Consider the following 19,678-nt stretch of genomic DNA (forward strand, 5'->3'; position numbering starts at 1 on the left):
TGTTGTTTACTTTCTTTTAACAGTAAAATAAAATATTGCTTACTCCTATACCTAATGTAAGATTACTCATATTATCTTTTGTACACTCCTTAGTACTCTGATTTAATTGTTTAATTTTGATTTGTTTGTAGAGTTCTTCAGAACATGCTGATAAATCCTGCATTGGACGAACTGCCTATGCTAGACCAAAATTCATTAATTTAGTTGTATTCATTATATCAGCAAACATTTGATAATACCTCAGAATATTTCATTCTACCATCACTGAAGATACTCAAACAGAAAGGATGGCTTGATGACACTCATAAACTGGTAAGTCGTGGAAAACTGTCCAAATCTGCAAAACAAGTTCAGGAACAGAGGACTCGTGTATCTGGAAAACATTTTCTGTGTGGTAAAGATGGGACACTTATTCACTGAACGCTGAGTTCTGCCATGGGCTTAACACTCCCAGAAAGAGAGAGAGGGGGGGGGGAGAAGGAGGAGTGGGGGTAAGGAAGGAAAAAGAGGATCACGGATCTTCACCTGAGATAGCCAAGCATACCCTCTTATCTCTCAGCTGCTCATGGTCACTGACAGAGCTAGAGTGTATGGAGCTAGGTGGTAGAAGGCTAACTGAAGTTGGGGACTCAGAAATGCAGCTGATGTGGGGCACTGTCTGAGATGGACACAATCAGAGATGGGCAGGTGTTTTTCTTGTCTCCCCAGGACAAGTAACCAAGCAGATATACCGCAGATCTCAGGAGGCAGAGCAGAAATCATCTCTAAAAGACAGCTGGTTAAAGAGCTTCAAGGCTCTCAGCCACACAGCACTGGGTGCCAGAATAGAGACCCACAGTCCAGGGGTTTCAAGGTTTGCATTTTGCTTTCCCCAAAATACCATCCTTTGCCCCTTCAGTGTGAATTTGCTCAAGTTGAGAAGGGGAAACATATGGATTGCTCATTCAGAGGGTTTTTTTTTTTTTTGTAAATTTTAGGAGGCTGACTAAATTAAGACAGAAGTCCACATATAAAACTAGAAAGAAATACAAGGTCTCACCATCACGATCAATTGCAGACTGAAAATCCGAGCACCAGAAGGATTCAGGTTGCCCCAGTCTTTGTAGTTTCTGGACAGGCCAACCAAGACCAGGCCAATGCTGGGGCGCCACAAGAAAACCACAGAAACACTCGCCAGCCTGATCAACCACATCCGACCCTACCATGGGACCAAACACGTGCACCGGCCCAAAAGACAGAAGGCCAAGGAAGGGACAAAGGATGAAAATGAGAGGTGGCAAGCCAGAGGTAGCCAGTTAGAAAATTTGCCATGAGTGTGTAGACACAAGAAAACCTAACAGATTTGAGAACCTAGCTGGGTTGGGGGGAGGCAAAGAAAAGCAAGTTGGTAAAAAATAAACATGCCCTCAAAACACAACAAAACATTTTTAGAGTTTGTTTTACCTAGAATTAATGACAGGAAAATCCCATAAATGTGGCAGAGAATGTTTAATGCTCCATTGAAGGCCAACATTCTGCCATTCATCCGTCCTTTCAGGTGTATTATTTCTAGCCCCCAGGATGAAAAGGAAAGTTGCTGCCCACGGCTTTTATAGTACTTAAAAATACATATTTCCATGACTTTCTAGCCAGAGGTCCTGCTTTCTTCCAGAACCCACAATAACTAATCATGTTACTGCCACCGAGTCTCGGAGTTCGGATTAATGCTTGGCTGACGGAGCCTTTGCTTCTATCCTAGGAGTGATCCTTGCTTTAACGACCCTTACAGTTAGTGATTTCTCCTAAATATTTATTTCCCCCTCAGGGAAAGATTTCTCTAAGAACTTGCTCTCTGCCTGGCATATTCACAACTCTTGATCTGTTTTTCTTCTATTTGTCCACTTAGAGTTTTTGCTGGAATCAATTTTACTAATTTCCTTCTGAAAATTAGCAAGTCAGAGTAAATCTTTCCTGTCTCCCCTGCATTTCCCTCTGCTTTCTTGGTTTTTTTCCTCTCCATGTTAGGTCGCTGGAGGAGTCTAGACTTGCATGGCTTTCTCTCCACAATGACTCTTCAGTTAAACAAAAGGTAAGACATAAGAAAGAAACAAAAAGGAGGAAAAGAGAGATGAGGAAGGGGGGACTGAGGAAAGAAGAAGGGAAGGAAGGGGGAGGAAATGACTAAAACTGAATTTTGGAAATGTTTTATTGAAATGTTGCAGTTAGCAGCAATGCCCCACCAGTTTTTTGAATGATGCCTCTCTTGACGTTTGCAATACACTTTTTTGAAATAAAAGACGTTATCACTGTAGCCTGCCTATCAAAATGGCTGCCAGGCAAAAGCTTCCAGTGTTGTCAGCCTCTGTGGAAGATCCATGTCCATTCTGTTGGATTAATGCCACCACAGTTCAACTCCAGTTTTAAAACTGGCAAGACCATCCACCCTGTGTCTGCGTTCAGGAGCGCAGGTGCATTAGTCAAGCCTCCGCATCTACAAGTATCCTCTCTGAATACTAAACATGCTAGACTGGAACATCTCCCAGACCTTTGGGCTGTAACATTCCATGTGTATATGGTTCCTCAAGTTGATGGTTCTCATTTTACTTTATGAGAACACAATATCCATCCACTGTCCGGGTACTGAACCTTACAATTTAAAAGGTAATAAAAATCAATTAAAGTTTAAAAACTAAAAGCTTTACTAGCTATACGATCTGTTTCCAGAACCCCAAACCTGGAGATTTGCTTTGAGGCATTCTGTGGCCTTGTTCCCTCATTTGGCTGATCTGATGGCAGCCGGCCTGTTAACTGACTTTTATCGTTTGTTTTCACAACAACCTTGAGACTCCTTAGAGCAAATTGCAATGGGCAAAGCCTACTCTCTAACTGGCAGCCAGGAAGCCCAGATCACAGCCCAGGAGGAAAGGCCAACTCCTAATTCCAGGCTGATGATGGGGCAGAAGTCATGCGGAGGTTAAGTGACTTATGCAATTGTGTGGAGCTAGCCAGCATCCACGACAGGATCCTGGACTTGCCTTTCCTCCCAACCTCTCTCCTTCAGTGACTGCTCTCAGGCTGGCATGATCCACAGATAAAGGAAACTGTGGTTTTCACATCATGGTGGAAGCTATTTTTCTACCGTGAATAATAAAAGCAGAGTGACCCACTTTGGAGCTTCCAGAGGCTTCCATTCCAGCCCGCATTGTTTATTTCTTGGGCTTTCAACAGGTTTTACTCAGAGATTTCAGTTTTTAACACGTTTGCATAGTTCTGCATTTCAATTCAGGACTCTCCGTCAGAACCACTCATTTCCCCCCACTGGCTAAGCTGTTGAAAAAGAAAACTGTGTCTCCAGGCCAGTCCAACCTACAGTTTAAAAGCTGGCAGGGTCTGTCTTCCTCTTCCCCCTTGGGAGGATTAATTTGCTTCTTTTTTATTCTCAATGTTTTATGATTCCAAATAAAGGATATAATGGTGCCATTGAGAGTTGGGAAACTGTGGAAGATAAATAGTCTACGTGGGAACTGCTTAAAATGAGAATCGGAGTTTTTGAAGGAGGCAGGAGTAGAGACGGCTTTTATCATGTGAGTGAGGCCTATTAATGATAAAGGAAATTTCCTCCTTCTAATGAGTCTCGCCTTTATAGACTAGAGGGAGGACGGAGGCTCCATTTGTGTCATAAATGTAAAGAAGCTGAAATCACACTCCCAGGAATGTATTATGTTGAATTTTGAAGGGCGGAGGGGAGGGAGCAGCCATTTTTAATGCATGGTTACTTCTGACATACAAGATGAAGTGTAGGGTTTTCATCTTGGTTTCATTGCCTGAACACTGACACCTTTAAGCAATATGCTAATGTCATTGCAGAAAACGAATTGACCATGGGGAAGTCACATGAATAAATTCCTATGGTCATGTTAACCTTGACTTCTGCCTTGGTAGAAGCCACCTGCAGGATGATCCATTTGAACCAGAGCTCCAAGAGCCCCATCCCTCATTAAAGGGCTTTTTATTAATGGCCCACTGGAACTTTACAAAGTAAACTGGCCAAAAGTTACAAACCTCCAAGAGCTCATAATTAAGACAAGCGAAGTCGACATTTACTGTCAAGGCGCTGTGTGCAAAGTACTGTGGGAGGCAAAGTCAACTCAGCCATGATTCCTACTATTCTGGGGCTCCCCATCAGTGAGAAAAAAAAAAAGAGAACGCATGTCTGATCATTTCAACCCCCCATAAACACTCAGGGTTCTCCATTGTACCTTGAGCATGACCTTCAGAGCCTTGAAGATGGCCCTTCTCAGTGCTGTGACCTTATCTCCTGTAAGTTCCCCAAATGCATTCCTTCCATGATCTCTAGACTTCTGTTGCCTGTCAACTTGAGTTGCACACTGCCTGCCACCTCTCCACATGGAAGATCCACCTCGAACACAAGTGTCCCACTCACCATTTAGATCATTGTTAACTCCTCAGAGAGGCCTTTCTGCACCACGACTCTGGTTCCCATCACTGCATCTCACTTCCTTTATAGCACAAATCACTCTCAGAAGGTAGCACCCTCGTGCATTTACTTTCAGCTTGCCTGTCCCCTTCCTGCCCTAAAATGTAAAGTTCACCACAGAGAAGTTTCGGAGTTGCTATTGCAACATCCACAGTGCCAGGCCAGGTCCAGGTACTTGAGTATTATTAAGAAAAAGAGAGAACTAAAAGAATAAAAAGGTCAGTCATTTTAGCAATGTGGGAGACAGAAGGTGGTGACCACAGGCATGTGTAAACAAAGCATTGGGCTACTTGGAGAGAGTTCATAGAGATATGACTTAGGGGTAGGCTGTGATCTTGATAGCTAAAATTCACTTTCTAAGCTTTGAAGACTTGGTTCCTGAGAAACAAAGTTTAATGGGGTAAATGGCCTCACCTCCAGATCTCTCCAAGTTTGCACTATTTGTTTTTTTTAATTATTTTTATTTAAATTATTTTCATAGAATATATTTTGCTAGTTTATACTATTTCTTTTGCAGTGCTGGGGATTGAACTTAGGACCTCATGCATGCTAGGCAACCATTTTACCACTGTGCTATGTCGCTATGTAGCTCTGTCCTCAGCTCAAAGTGTATGCTACTGATAAAACCATGTATTTTTTCTCTGACACATTCAGAAGCCTGTGCCAAATATTGGTCCCTCTGGGGCCATGCTTTGCAATATTGTCACAGAAGGAAGAGACCTTCCATACTAATGGAAAGGCCTGTAACAGTTCTGCCATCCTAAGCATGGGCTATCAGATACATTGCTACAGTGTGTGGTTTCTGTCCTCTGCACTGTATTGGACAAGCCCATCACTAAGTGTATCCTAAAACGTCAGCCACCACATTTGAGGGCAGCCAGCCATCTCTGGTGGGCCCTCCAAAGGTGGGGATGTTATCTGAAGACCATCGAAGAGCACTTAATGGACCTCCACTCCTAAATAAACACCATAGGGGGACACGGGGCAAAGCCTACGACCTAGTTGTTTGTGTGTTCCTGTCAGCCCAGTTCATTTCACGGGCCTGCAATTTCACATTGACTTCCTGCAGCATGAGATTGTACAGATCTGCCCTCGTGGGCACTGGTGGCTAGGATGGGGATGCTTTAATGAATCTCAAGTCAGATTCTGTATATAAAGTCCACGTCGCTGGGAGATGGCCAGGCCTCGGCTCAGCACCGGACGATTTATCTTCCCTGGGTAGACCCTGAACTTCTGCTCCCTCACCCCCCTTTTACACCAATAACAATGTTATCTCACTCCCTAAAGGGTCCTCAGGTCTTATGTGAGGCCCTTTAAAGCCCAGAGCAGAGAGACTGAATGACACTTTAATTGCACTGGTTGTGATGAGGGGCCAGATTAACTCTGTTAGGAAAATGTGAACAATTTCATAAAGACAGATTACATCAAGAAGAATGTGTTATTATTGCCTTGGACACCAAAATCCAAATGCCTGGCTGGACCCCCAAAACACTGCATTTTGTCACCCTAGTCCCTCAGGCAGCCTAGCTTAGAAGGACCCGACTTGTTTCCCAACCACCCTCTGATGTCTGTCACTTCTCCAGACCTTGTTTGTCTTGAGTCTTTATAGTTATCAAGCTTTCGTGGCTCGTGGCTTTGGGAAAGCCTGTCTGTGTCTTAGAATTCAGAAGGGTAACCCAGGGTCTGCTGACATCCTTCCAATTCACTAAGCTTAAGCATTAAGGAATGCTTCATCTACGACGTCTCATTTCTCTTCCCTGTCTACTACCAAAGCCTTTCCCTACTTCCCCAGAAGTGATGAAACAGCTTCTTTTTATTGTATATACTTAGGGTGAACCGCATGCTGCTTTGACTTATGAAGTCAAATGAAGTCACACAGCCATCACGGGTTCTTAATAAGTCTTACCACAGACACGGTGAACATGATTGTACTCTCTAGTCTCAGAACTTGTTAATATACCATCTCTAGCAGAAATTCACATATTCAAAGACCCTCCCTCATATTCAGATTCAAAATTATATTCTTTCTAATGATCCCTCACTTCATAGAGACCTTCTGTAGGGAGAAAAAATGGGTAGCTACCACGTCTAGTAAGAGCCCCCACCTGCTTCATGTCTTAAAGGAAAGCCTTTGTTCACTTTGGGAGCTTGGCCTAAGGTTTAGTTTTCCTTTGCCTCTCTTCTCCAAAGAAAGAGTGAAAATTCTGCTGAATAGTGGTGGCTCACACCCTTAACCCCAGCACTGAGGAGGCAGAGGCAGGAGGATCTCTGAGTTCGAGGCCAGCCTGGTCTCCAAGAGCTAGTTCCAGGACAGGCTACAGAGAAACCCTGTCTGTCTAGAAAAACAAAAACAAAAACAAAAACCAAAAAAAGAAAAAGAAGGAAGGAAGGAAGGAAGGAAGGAAGGAAGGAAGGAAGGAAGGAAGGAAGGAAGGAAGGAAAGAAAGAAGGAAAGAAGGAAAGAAGGAAAGAAGGAAAGAAGGAAAGAAGGAAGAGTGAAAATTCTGTGTAACCTGCCCAGGCATCAAGAGATCAATTACCTACCTCCACGATTCAAGTAAGCCTCTCTTTCTTTATCTCCATTGCTAAGATGGGAATGTATAAAAAGAGTACATAGTGTATAATAAAAAGATTCTTTCAGGAGGTGGAAGGGAGGGGTACAGGTTCAATATTACCAAAGGACATTTTAGCCATTTAAAGTAGATGCCAGGCTACTCTAAATAAAGACAAATCTTATGTTTATTTGAAACTGTAATTTCTAGATGTTAATAGTTACATAGGTCAGTGTACAACTCCAGCCTTAGATTAGGACATGATTAGGGCACAGATTTAATTTAGTTTCCTAAAATGTGCTTCATGATGTTACCGAGTTCTTGTGTCTGGTAAGTTTCATGGTATGTTAAGTTTAGAAAATGAACCTAAATAATGTACAACAAACTTCCTAGAACAAGCCTAGGAACTTCAGAAGCTGCCCATGCTACTTAAATCACTGGCCCCAGAAAAGGGACCTCGGAAGCTACCCAAGCTACTCAAATTATTGGCTTTGGGCCAGAGATACAAAAGAAGCTTTCATGGTCTACAGTAGGCTCACCCTCGCTCACCAAGAGACTACACTGAGACATGGGGATAAAGTCCTTTCTCACGCTGAGGTGTTTGGCTGGTGGGTCTTGCTGGGTCTCCTTTGGAGGTCTCACAGTATGATCCTGTTGCTCTTTCCTTCTTCACACAATAAACATTAGGTGTGGGGGAAACAAAGGTGTGAAGATAACATTCTATTCTCTTCCAAAATATTACACTGTGCAGAAAAACAGAGGTGCGGACAGAAGACACAAAAAGACTCAGAGCCTCTGCTTTAACCAAGGTTTGTACAAAGGAAATGTGAGAAATGAGAGTGGGTTCTCAGGCTTGAAAATTGAGAAAGTCTTCAAAAGCTTCAAGTACCAGGGGGGTCCAGACAGAGAAGTGCTCCACACCAGTGGAAGTTCTCTCCAAGACACGGTCTTTAAATTGTGATGTTTGCAGAATATGTGTGTGTATATTTCTGTGTGTGCTCTAGTACATGAGTACATGTGTATATGTGCACATGGATGATATAAATGTCTTTCTCTATTGATCCTCATGTTACTTCTTTATTATTTTATATTTTTGAGATTATAAAGCACTTATATCCTTTCCCCCTTCCCTTTTCTCCCTCCAAAGTCTTCTCTACGACTCTGCTAACTCTCTTTCAAATTCATGGTCTGTCTTTTTCAGTAATTGTTGTTACATACATTTAAGTATATAGATATAGATTCCTAAATACATAAATATAACCTGTTCATAGTGTATAATATTACTTATATGTATATTTGTAGGTTTGGATATTTGGTATTGGATACCAATTGATGTGCTCTTCATTTTGAGACAAGGTCTCTCGTAAAATCTATGTCTTATTAAATGGCTAGACTTACTGCTCGTCAGGCTCCAAAGGTCCTATCTCCCTCTCCCCACCGCAGTGTTAATGGATTCCCATGCCCTGACTTGTACATGGGTGCTGGGCCATGTCCACAGCACAAAAGGCACATCTGTGGCACTAGGTGGGTATACTTTTCATTGTCACCATCAATTGGGAGCAGATTTGCTCAGAGCACCTGGTGGGCTTATTAATGTCATCTCTGGTAGAAACCAGAGTGTAGTGAAACATTCTATAATGCACAGACAAGCCCTCGGCACCCAAAATCGTTCCATCTCCTTAGCAAACCATGCCAATCAAGAAGCCCTCCCCAAGAAAGAACAGAAGCAGAGGGACATCTACAAGTTTCTAATGCTTTTTTTTTTTTTCTAAAGCTGGAAAGACCACCTTCCTCCCTCCACAGTGCCAGGGCATGAACTCTTGTATCAGCTGGAACAAATCACTGATCAGTGATTGCAACATTACAGGACTTTATTGCTTTCCGTTCTGGAGCCTTGAGTCAGAGATGAACATGCTGGCAGCGCTGCTTCCTACAAGAGCCTTGTCTCCTATAATTCCAGGTGATTGGAATGACAGTGTCTCCTATATCTGCTGGGGTTTGAAAACTTGGTCTCCAGTTAATGTCACTCTTTGGGAGTGTTATGGAAGCTGTAAGAGGAACAACTTTGCTGGACAAAGTGTACCTCGATGCATGCTGATGGGGATTATAACCTTGCCTTCCTTTTGTCTGCTCTCTCTGTTTCTTGTGTGCAGTTCATCTCGCAGCTTTCAGTCCTTGCAACTGCACCTTCCCTCATTATTATTGGTATCTAACCCTCTGGAGTCATAATTCTAAGTGACCTTTCTTCATTAAGCCCCTTTGGGTCCTAGTTTTTTTTTATCCCAGCACTAGAGAAGTAACTAATCCACCAGCTCTCCCTTGGTGCGTAAAAGTGCAACTCAAGTCTGTGTCTCCACCTCCCCTGCTGTGTCTCCACCTCCCCTGGCTCTTGACTGACCTCTTCCTCCAGATCTGTGGCTCTTCCTCCTCTGTCTCTTTTGAGATAATCTGATCTCTTAGAAAGCTCACCTGGTTACTCCAGGATGATCGCCGCTCGAAACCCCTAAGTTACACCTGCAAATATTTTTTCTATGTAACGTCATATTCACAGGCACTGATAGGTAGTATTTGAACACACTGTTTCTAGGACCACAGCTCAAAGCATAGCAGCTGAGGTATTTGCTTAGCGGAACATGCATCAGGAATGGAAAGGGGGCCCCTACACAGGTGATAATTACCCTTCAATTGTCCTTGATACTTCTAATTCTCACTTCACTGAGGCAACAGGATGAAATGTTGTGACCTTTCATGTGGGGACTAAAGTACATCTGTGCAGAGTATGTATCTATAAACCACTAGCAATGCAAGCAGAAGAAGCCAGGCATGGGAGAGTCAACAAAAACCTCACTTATTTGCGTGCCGCCTCTTGAGTTCAGTCTCTGCTGTCCACTCGGGGCAAGGACCCCACCTGGACTGTTGGTGCAAAGTCTCATTTTCCTGGGACTGAAGTAAAAGTTGAAAAATTCTCTAAGAAGCTCTGGAGGCCACAAAAGTTGGAGCTCAGTCTTCAAAATAAGGAACACTGGGCTTCTGTTTTTAAATTGGCCCCGTCACTTTAAATTATCCCTACTTCTTGTCTTGACACAACCTTGAAAGCCTGCTGCTCAGACATGGTTGTATCAAAGCCTTGATGGTGTGAGATGGGCATATTTTAAGTGACAGATCTGAGAAGGAAGGTTTCAGTCCTCTAAATGAACATATTATTTTAAAGATGGAACCAAATCCCTGTAACCCAATGTTTCTCAATTAATCCCCTGCGATAATTCTCCTCACGTCTAAAGATCTGATTGGCGGGGGGGGGGGGGGGGGGGGGGGGGGGGGTGTATTGCATCATGCAACTACACTGGAGAAAAAAAAACTGAAAAATGAAACAGAGAGGGCCTAGACTAGTGATGTCTTTGAAAGTGGCTACAAGGTCATGATGCTACCAAAGCAAGCATGGTTACTGAGGAAGGGAGATGAATGGCCAACTGGACAAGCAGCTTCCACCGACCATGCTAAAGATGGGCTTTCCCATATCACACAGACACTCTGCAGCCTGGGTGTTTGAAAGGGTAGAAGGCAGGTGGGAAGGCTTTCTGCCCTGAATGGCTTTCAACATAATAATACTTAATACTACATTTTGAAACCGTTTCCTCTTTCTCTCTCTTTTTTGCAGTATTTTCTTGGGACTGTAACCCATTTGTACATAAAATTGGTTGAAAGTGACATTTTGAAAAGTCCAGCAAACATTGCAGCAGCTCTGTTTTCAAGGAATATAAAATTGGGCTCTCTCTGACACCTTGAATGTGCTTGTGAAAATAGAACGTCACATCTCAGAGGGTTATTCTTGATAGGTTTTTATTAAAATAAAATAAAATAAACAGACCTCTCCAGGCAAAGAGCATTTTTATATGCTGGTTTCCATGGAAACACTGGCAATTGTACTTTTTCATGGCATGGTCTTTCTCATGTAGTTTAAAGTCTGGTTGATGAAGCTCAGTTGAGGATCCTAGGCACTGAGAAAATACTCTTCATCTTCATCAAGCACACACATGACAGACCCTGTAGGAGCCCCTCATACAAGCACAGGGGGGAAAAAGAAAGCATATAAGCATGCAGGTTACAGAGAAAAGTCTCCATTTTTTTCATGAGTTATAATGTTATGATTATTCTTTTTATATAATGCTCTTACAATTCCTTTGTTAGAAGGAGGAAAGGGAAGGGAGGAAACAATGTAATTATAATCTCAAGAATGGAGGAAATATTTTTTTTAAAAGAGATCGAGCATTCATTTTTAATTTGTCCACAAAAGAATTCCAGTAACACTTTCTGCTTTTGGGGAGGATGGAGTTTAGTCGCTCACCTTTTCACTATGACTTTCTTCTGAAAAACAACATGGCAAGATTCCAACCATAACCAATGGAGGAGGTCCCTGATAGACACCAGCATTGAAGGCTGCCAATGGTCTAACATAAGCCACCATCACCTCCTGTGTTTTTTGACACAGTGTGAGAGACGGGTTCTTCCTCCAAACTATCCAATCCAATCATGGAGTTGAAGTGGGGAGATAAACCCTAATTGATGGTCATACTAAAATAATATTTTGTTAATAATCTTCCAAAGCTGTCAGGATCATGAAAACAAAGAAAATCTAAGACAGTCAAAGGTCAAAGGAGGCATGACCATGAATAAGCACATTCTCTAGATTTTATATTGTAATATATAAAAGCTATGAAAAAACTAGTTCCCTGATAATAAAATCTGCAGTTTATTGATCAATCTCATACCAACATGAACCATTCAGTCTGGACCAAAGAACTGCATTTTCCTTTATAAAAGAAATGGAAAAATTGGTTAAGTTGTATATTAGTCTCCACTGAATGTATCCAAAACTCAAATATTTAGAAAAGGAAAACATGAAAGCAGTCTTAGATATGTTGCAGACAAGCAACCATATTTGGATGAGTATGCAATGTTCCTCAACCGCAGTTTCTAATGCCACAAAATGGTGACAAACATACTTCTCTCAAAGGGCTATTGACCTAATAATCTCTTTGGCGGCAGAATCATAATTCCTTTGATTATACTACATAATATTTTCTTCTTTATCTTTTTTTATAACTCATTGTCCTTAATGGCTCACATGATATAATGATGCCTGGCCATAGAAGTTCCTTCAATAATTTGTGATAATAATAAATGTACAATATGTTAAGGAAAAGTATCACTAGTATATCATCTGAGCTGAACAAACACACACAAAATATTGCAATCAGGTCTGTGGCAGAAACCACTTACTAAACTTTGAGCACCAAAGGACAGAGTCTAGAGAATGACCTAGAGAAGCTCATGGAACTTGGCCATAATATAAAAAATTTCTTAATTCAAGAATGTTCATAGGTTTCCTTTTGTCAACCTAAGAGGCAGTGAACAACTATTCTGATTTTAGTTGAGAAAGGATAAGTCACAGCTTGGCTTGATCAATGGCTTTGAAGGATGGGATTAAGAAAATGACCAAAAGAGAAATTGAACCAAAGTATAAGAAGGAATTATAAATCAGGTCATTCTAAAGAGTCAAAATGATAGCAGAGAGATTTGGGGTTCATGTGGGGAGAAAGAGTCCATGCCATAAGATGTCTTCAGGCCACAAGAGGAGTCAAAACTTCCAGAAAACTATTAGAGCCGCCAAAGAGATTATTAGGTCAATCACACAGGAAGTATTATAAACAGATACCTTAGAAAATAGTTACTGAAAACTAAGAGTTTCTACTTCCTTATGTTTCCCCTAAGTGTGAGGCTTGTAGACTACTGAGAAAGACAGGTGTTAACAGAGTTATTGTGCTCATGAATATACTGTACAAGTCAAAACAAATACCCTGTGAGAAAAGAATTGGGGCTGTGGTTAATCCACATTCTTTAAACCAGACATGCGGGACCAACTTCGCTGGGTTGCTGTATTTGAAATGAAAGGTGGAGGAGACACACTAGTGTCTATGAGGAATTCTGCAGTTTATCAAGGTGTGAGGATCCTAACATACTTTCTCTTTTTAAAAAGCAGACGAGGTGGTGTAAGGTCACTCTATATATAAAAACACACAGTTGGGATTTTTACTTCTTAAACCACCTTTCTGCCCACTTCAACTACGTAAGCTCCACCAGAATGTCCTTATTAATGACTGAATACCTTATTTTCTTCCCTCGAATTGGGAAATTCCAGGTTTAAACTGGTGAGAAACTTTATTTTCCAAAGATCAAGTGGTAGGTGCCAGCCCCACCATCACAGTGGCATTGAAATTCTGGTCACCATTCAATGATGTGACCCTGAAGACAAGTGAAACCGAGAAGTTCTCCAGCCCTGAAATAACTGGGCCCCACTTTCCCCAGGTTCTGAGATACCAGGTATTTTTCCGTGTAGAATTGGCCTGAAAATGCAAAGGAAAAGTTCACACAGGGACACAGTGTCTGCTTGGCCTGACCATGTAGGGCTGTTTGCCTTAACCATACATTTTTTATTGTCCAGTTAAGTTTTGAGTAATTCTGTTGATGTGACTTTCAGCCCTTCCCATGGGCTGTGACTCATTCCACCATCAAATTAACAGCTTTTTTGGAAAATGTGTTTTCATGACTTGGCCAAAAATTTCCATGGCTTAATTTCATCCCTTGTTTCCCACAGAAACTCTTTGAACAAGTCCCATGATTGTGCAAATGAGAAGAGTGTTCTTTCCAGCCATGGCAAATGCCTGACCAACCTATCACTTCCAACTCTCCTCGGCACCACTCTTTCGGGCCTTTACCTAGCCCTCCTGTCTACCATCATTTCTTCTCCAGCCCTCCTGTCTACCATCAGTTCCCTCTGCAGTGCTGTGCTTCACAGGATCCTGAAGGCTCTGATCCACTAAATTATTGAAAGTCTCCTAGAAAGGATAAAATATGCTCAGCAAGTGGGTTATGATGCCTAGAAATTTAACCAAAGTGATTCTCCCTTGCTTCCTTTGTCTAAAACGTGATAATTTTAGACTGAAGGCTTTCTGTTGTCTTCTTCCTACAAAGTTGAAGAGCCCAGTGCACAATGATGAATGTGAAACAAAGTAAGAGTTTGTCTATAAAGTTCATATGTGGAGTATATGTAAAGCAGTGCTAACTGAGTACACTGGGCTGTGAAATCTTGAGCACTAAATAAAAAAGATGTGTGCAGTGTACTAACCTTCTTCAACACCACATAACAAGTGATCCGGGAGAAAGAGACTAGCACCAAAATGCATTATTATACTTGAAAAGTATATCACCTGGGCTGGACTTCAAGCAACAGGCAAGTTTCAGATTTGTCCAGTTTGTCTCTCATTTTTATGGAGCATTATTTCCTCACAGTCATTGTTAGAACCAAGAGCCAAACCAATCTATACAAGTACAATTAAGCCTCTGCCTATAGTCCATTCTCTCACATTTTTAGCCAAACTATGTCACATGGATAAACTCAAAAAGGTTGATACATTTACCCTACCCCCAGGAGGAAAGCACTAAATATTTCTGAAGACTCATTCAAGCCATAACATGCAGCTTTCTTTCTTTGACTGCTGACCTGAAGATAAAACAAATCAATTTCTAGAATGTACATTGTAAAAGAAATTAGCTTTAGGAGAGAGCTGGGGATACACAGCTCAATGATTGAGCACTTGCCTAGATTGCACAAATGACTATATTCCATTTTAAATTGCAAATAATAATAATAAATAGAGGTAACTTAACTGCTTTAGCCTCTTCAGACTGTTAGTAATACAATTCTTTAGACTGAGTAATTGATAAGCAACAGGAATTTATATAGAAGTCCAGGAACAAGGGAGAACAGATTCAGTGCACAATGAACTCTTTCCCTCTGCTTCCACCATGGTGTATTCTTCCTGCCTCCTCAAAGGGCAGTGTGATAAAACAGCTCCTGTGAACACTTTAGCAAAAATGTTCTTCTCATTCTTAAGGAAGGAGTCTTGTGATTGAACTACTTTCTAAGGTCCCAATCTCTTAATGTATTGAATATTTAGGTTGTTACACATAAATGTGAGGGAACACCATCATTCATACCATAGCATTGCCTACATGACAGTTTTTATGACACCACCAGTAACTGAGCAACTATTCATAATTGCATAATAAAATGTGGATGAATGTTGACAATATACCAGGCATTATTTTGGATTCCTTTTCAGTCATTATTTTTTTTAAGTAAGCTATCTTTTGAATACCCTGCCCTGGTGTTTACATCATACAGAATGCCCTGGACAGAATTAATTCTAAAGATAGATGAATATGGAATGTAATCACTCATTAGTGGACTCTAGCCATAAACAAAGGACATCAAGCCTAGAGTTGACAAGCCTAGAGAAGCCAAATAAAAAGATCAACCCAAAGAAAAACATATATAGATCCTCTTGGAAATTAAAAACAAACAAGATGGCTGGGCAAAAGTTGGGAGCATGGGGGTGGGGAGAGAGAGGGGAAGAGAAAAGGGAAAAGGGAAAGACTGGAGAGTGCTTGGGGGAGTGGGAGGGTGGAGATGGAGGAAGGACAGATATAGGAGCAAGGAAGAAGATATTTACATTAAGGGAGACATTTAAGGGTTGGCAAGAGACTTGCCTCTAGAGTGGATCCCAGGTGTCCAAGGGGATGTCCCTAGCTAGGTCCTTGGGCAGCAGAGGAGAGGGTGCCTGAACTGGCCTTGCCCCACTATCACACTGATGATTATCTCGAATATCACCATAGAGTCTTCATCCGGCGACTGATGGAGATAGAGACAAAGTCCCTCATCAGAGCCCCCAAGGTCCAGTTGAAGAGCAGAAGGAGGGAGAAGTTGAGCAAGGAAGTCTGGACTGTGAGGGGTTGGTCCACCCACTGAGACAGTGTGCCTGTTCTAATGGGAGCTCACCAAATCTAGCTGGACCAGGACTGAATGAGCATGCGATCAAACCGGACTCTCTGAATGTGGCTGAAAATGGGGGCTGACTGAAAAGCCATTGATAAAGGTACTGGGACTTGTTTCTACTGCATGTACTGGCTTTTTGGGACCTATTTGTCTACTTGGATGCAAAGCTTCATAGGACTGGATGTGGGGGGGGTGGACTTCCCACAGGGTAGGGTTCCCTACCCTCTCTTAAGGAGGGAGGGGAAAGTAGAAGGGGAGTGGGGGAGTGCGAGGGGAATGGGAGAAGTGGAGGAAGTGTAAATTTTGTGAATGGAAAAATAAATTTAAAAAAGGAAAAATGATAATATCTTTCAGATTTGTATCATTCAACACATGCTGGTCTGAAAATATTCCCTCATTAATGATCAATGTGACTAGCATTTATTAAATATCTCCAAGAACAAGGTTTTCCAACAACGCCTAAATGAAGTATTATTACCCACTTATGGAGAGTATTCAGGAAAATAAAAATTAGAAAAAACAGTGACAGCTCAGTGTGGTGCCAATATGAACCCAGAGATGCTAAAGGCCAAAATCAAAGTCTTCTCAGTCTATCATATGCCCTTAGGTAATGGTGAAACTGTGCATAGTAGAATTGTTAGAAGTTTATCAAATAAATGAAAAAGGAAAGAAAACTGGAATGAGAGAAAGTAGGAAAAAAAGATGAGAATATGAACTTAAAAGGCAGAAAACTTGAGCACATATGAAACAAATCAATATGATACACAGCGCTTCCAAATATAAACCAAGGAAAACCAAATTTTATATTCAAGCTTTTGAACAGTATGTGTGTAGATGTTTCTTGAAGTGAAATGTACCCCATAAGCTCAATTATTTGAATACTCATTCCCCAACTGGTGGTGCTGTTTGGGTAGATTATGAACCTTTAAGAGGTGAAACCTGCATTGAGGAAATTGATCCCTGGAGGAAGGTCTTGAGACTTTATAGCATGGCTATACTTCCTGTTCACCTTCTGCTTCTTACTATGACACTATTCCTTTTGGGCCTGCTGCCATGTCTTCCCATGATAGACTATACCTAGAACTCAAAGCCAAATTAAGTCCTTTCTACCTGTCTTAGTCACATTTCCATTGCTGTGATAAAACACCAGGACCAGGGCAACTTAGAGAAGAAAGAGTAGATGTGAGGTTTACAATTTCCAATGGTTAGAGTTCATGATCATCATGGCAGGGAGCATGGCATCAACCACGGCACTGGAGCAGTGGTTGAGAGCTTACAAATGTGAGATCCACAAATGTGATGCAGACAGAGAGTGAGACACTGGAAATGGTAGGCGTTGTTAGAAACCTCAAACCCTGCCCCTACTACCACACCTCCTCCAGCAGGACTACACTTCCCAATCCTTTACAAATAGTTCCACCAAGTGGGGGCCAAGTATTCAAACTCTGAAAATGTGGGGGCCATTCTCATTCAAACCACCACAGTCCCTGGAATTTTTTTTTCAGAGTGTCACAACAGGAAAACAAACTAAGGCAATAGATTCTTTCATTCACTGCCCAGGCAAGACTCCATGTTAGCCAAGACTCCAGGTAGCAGGAGACCACAGCTGACCAGTAAACTTATCCAACTAAGCATGTTGTACAAATGGCCTCAGATGCCTTTTCCCAAGCCCAGTGCTCAAATTCCATTCAATTTTTCCCCAGTGTACTTCTCTGCCTATCCTACAGCCCCTAGGTTCTCAGCACACATTAGTCTTGAGTATGCTCTTCTTCCAGGCTCTGTTTCTGTCCATGTGCCCTTTCCTCTGTTTGGAATTCAACACCTTCTCTCATCTCAACTTGAAGGACTTTTTCTCATCTTTTACTGTCCAATAAAATTGCCTTTGTATGGCTTAGATCTTAAATGTCCCCTCCTCAAACACCATGAGTTGAAGGATAGCTGCCATCCTGGGACACTGATGAAAAGTGATAGCGCCTTTGGAAGGTAGAAGAGAAGTTACACCTGTGAAGATGTGAACATACTTTTGTTATGCCCAGAGGAAGAAGCAGGAAACACTCAGAACTTTTTCTTACTTTCTGAAACATTCTAATTCTTCCTTCAACCCTCAGCTTCTCCACACCTGCCTCTATCCGGTTTGCATCCCTATCCCAAATCCAAGAAAGATGTATATACCTGTCTTTGACCTGATAGTGTACTCTAACTATCAGGTCGAAGACAGTTTGAAGTCACTCACAAGATCTGTGCTTGAAGATAGTGACCAAAGTTAAGTTACAGTGGCTACCATTCTAAATCTAATCAGCTGAAACTGTAACCAGGATGGAAGCCAGCAACTCAACCAGGAAACACAAAGATGCACACATTCTCTTCTCTTCTCTTACTCCCACCTCTCAAATGTCCCTCATCAGCATACGTGTCAAGTCCCAAGGTAGAATGCAAATTCAATCCACACCCTACTGCGTTAGTACCCCATCCCTACTCCAAATTCCTACTAAAGTTTTCAGTAGGCAACTGCCCTTCCTGCTTCCCCTCCCACCTTCCAAAAGCCAAAGTTACAATTGTTTACTGTAAATTAGGATACACCATTTCTCCACTCAAAACCTCAAATGGTGTCCAGAAGGTTTAGCTCAAATGTAAATTCATACAGTTTTGACAAGGTCCTAAGATGGCTAAGCCTGCCTCCTCCTCTCATTTCCCTCTACCCTACAGGGAACACTGGGTTCTGCAAGGCTGCCATTCACTACATTCTTTTCATATATCACACATGTTTCTATCTCAACGTCTTTGCACTTGATAATTCTTCTGTTTTTGCCTTCCCAGTCTGTTTCTCAAAGAGGATTCTCCAAAACTTTAGCAAATGTGCAAATAATTGCATACAAATGCATGAGGACACACAAACACATTCACATAGACATAAATATATGCATATTTATGCATACATACAAATTCACACCTCATATATACACATAAAGACATGCACATTCACATCTGCACATAAAAAAAGCATCCAGAGATACAGGTATAAATTCACACATATATACACACATATGTATACAAACACATAGCAATATGCACTTATCTACACATATAACTTGGGCATTCATAAATGTACAAACATCAGAATACATCAACAGACACACACACACACACACACACACACACACACACATAGCTCAACCATCATTGTTAAAAGTTAGTTTAATAATCCCAGGCCAGTTTCTGCTAAATTTTCATATTTTGTTTGTTCTCCAAAGCTGTATTATCAACTGTAGTTTCTCAAGTTCCTTGTTTCTCTGAAAAATTTTGTCTCAGTTTAAGAGATAGGAGAATATTAAGAAGAAAAGTCATTTTTTATTGTTTTGAAGCAGCCTAGAGATTTTCATCTTTAGCCCAATGCTCTGATTTTTATTTAGCTCTCTGGTCTCTCTCAGAAATGAGAGCTCATGTTGACAGCCTGGATCCTACAACAGCTGAAACACCAAGGCTTGATTTGAGGCACCTGAGAGCCAGCGCTGTGCTTCTTACAAACATTACAGGTCTTCTGGAGCCAATGAATTGCCTCCATTTAAACTCAAAAGCCCCAGGACACGGTTCCTGGGGACCATAAACCCTGTGATACCAGTTATAACAACTCCCCTGGCAAGAACAAGCTTCACATCACGAGGCCCATAAAGGACCTTGCCTGACCCTTAATATCAATTGGAGCTGCATGTGCCTGTGAAAGAAGCACAGACCTGGAGCCCAGAGAGTCTCAAC

At 41.6% G+C, this 19,678-nt stretch overlaps 1 long non-coding RNA gene across 1 annotated transcript in view; it reads right to left on the bottom strand.

Annotated features, from left to right (window-relative positions):
• The window catches only part of LOC126506528 (uncharacterized), a 67,068-nt gene that overhangs the window by 16,450 nt on the left and 30,940 nt on the right, over positions 1-19,678 (bottom strand). Inside the window, exon 2 of the long non-coding RNA XR_007593239.1 lies at positions 10,898-11,073. This is a non-coding gene — a long non-coding RNA (uncharacterized lncRNA). The remainder of the gene's footprint in view (positions 1-10,897; positions 11,074-19,678) is intronic.

The sequence above is a fragment of the Alexandromys fortis genome, unplaced genomic scaffold (assembly GCF_014885135.2).
Source record: "Alexandromys fortis isolate MF-2015 unplaced genomic scaffold, M_Fortis_MF-2015_v1.1 scaffold_0, whole genome shotgun sequence".
NCBI lineage: Eukaryota > Metazoa > Chordata > Mammalia > Rodentia > Cricetidae > Alexandromys > Alexandromys fortis.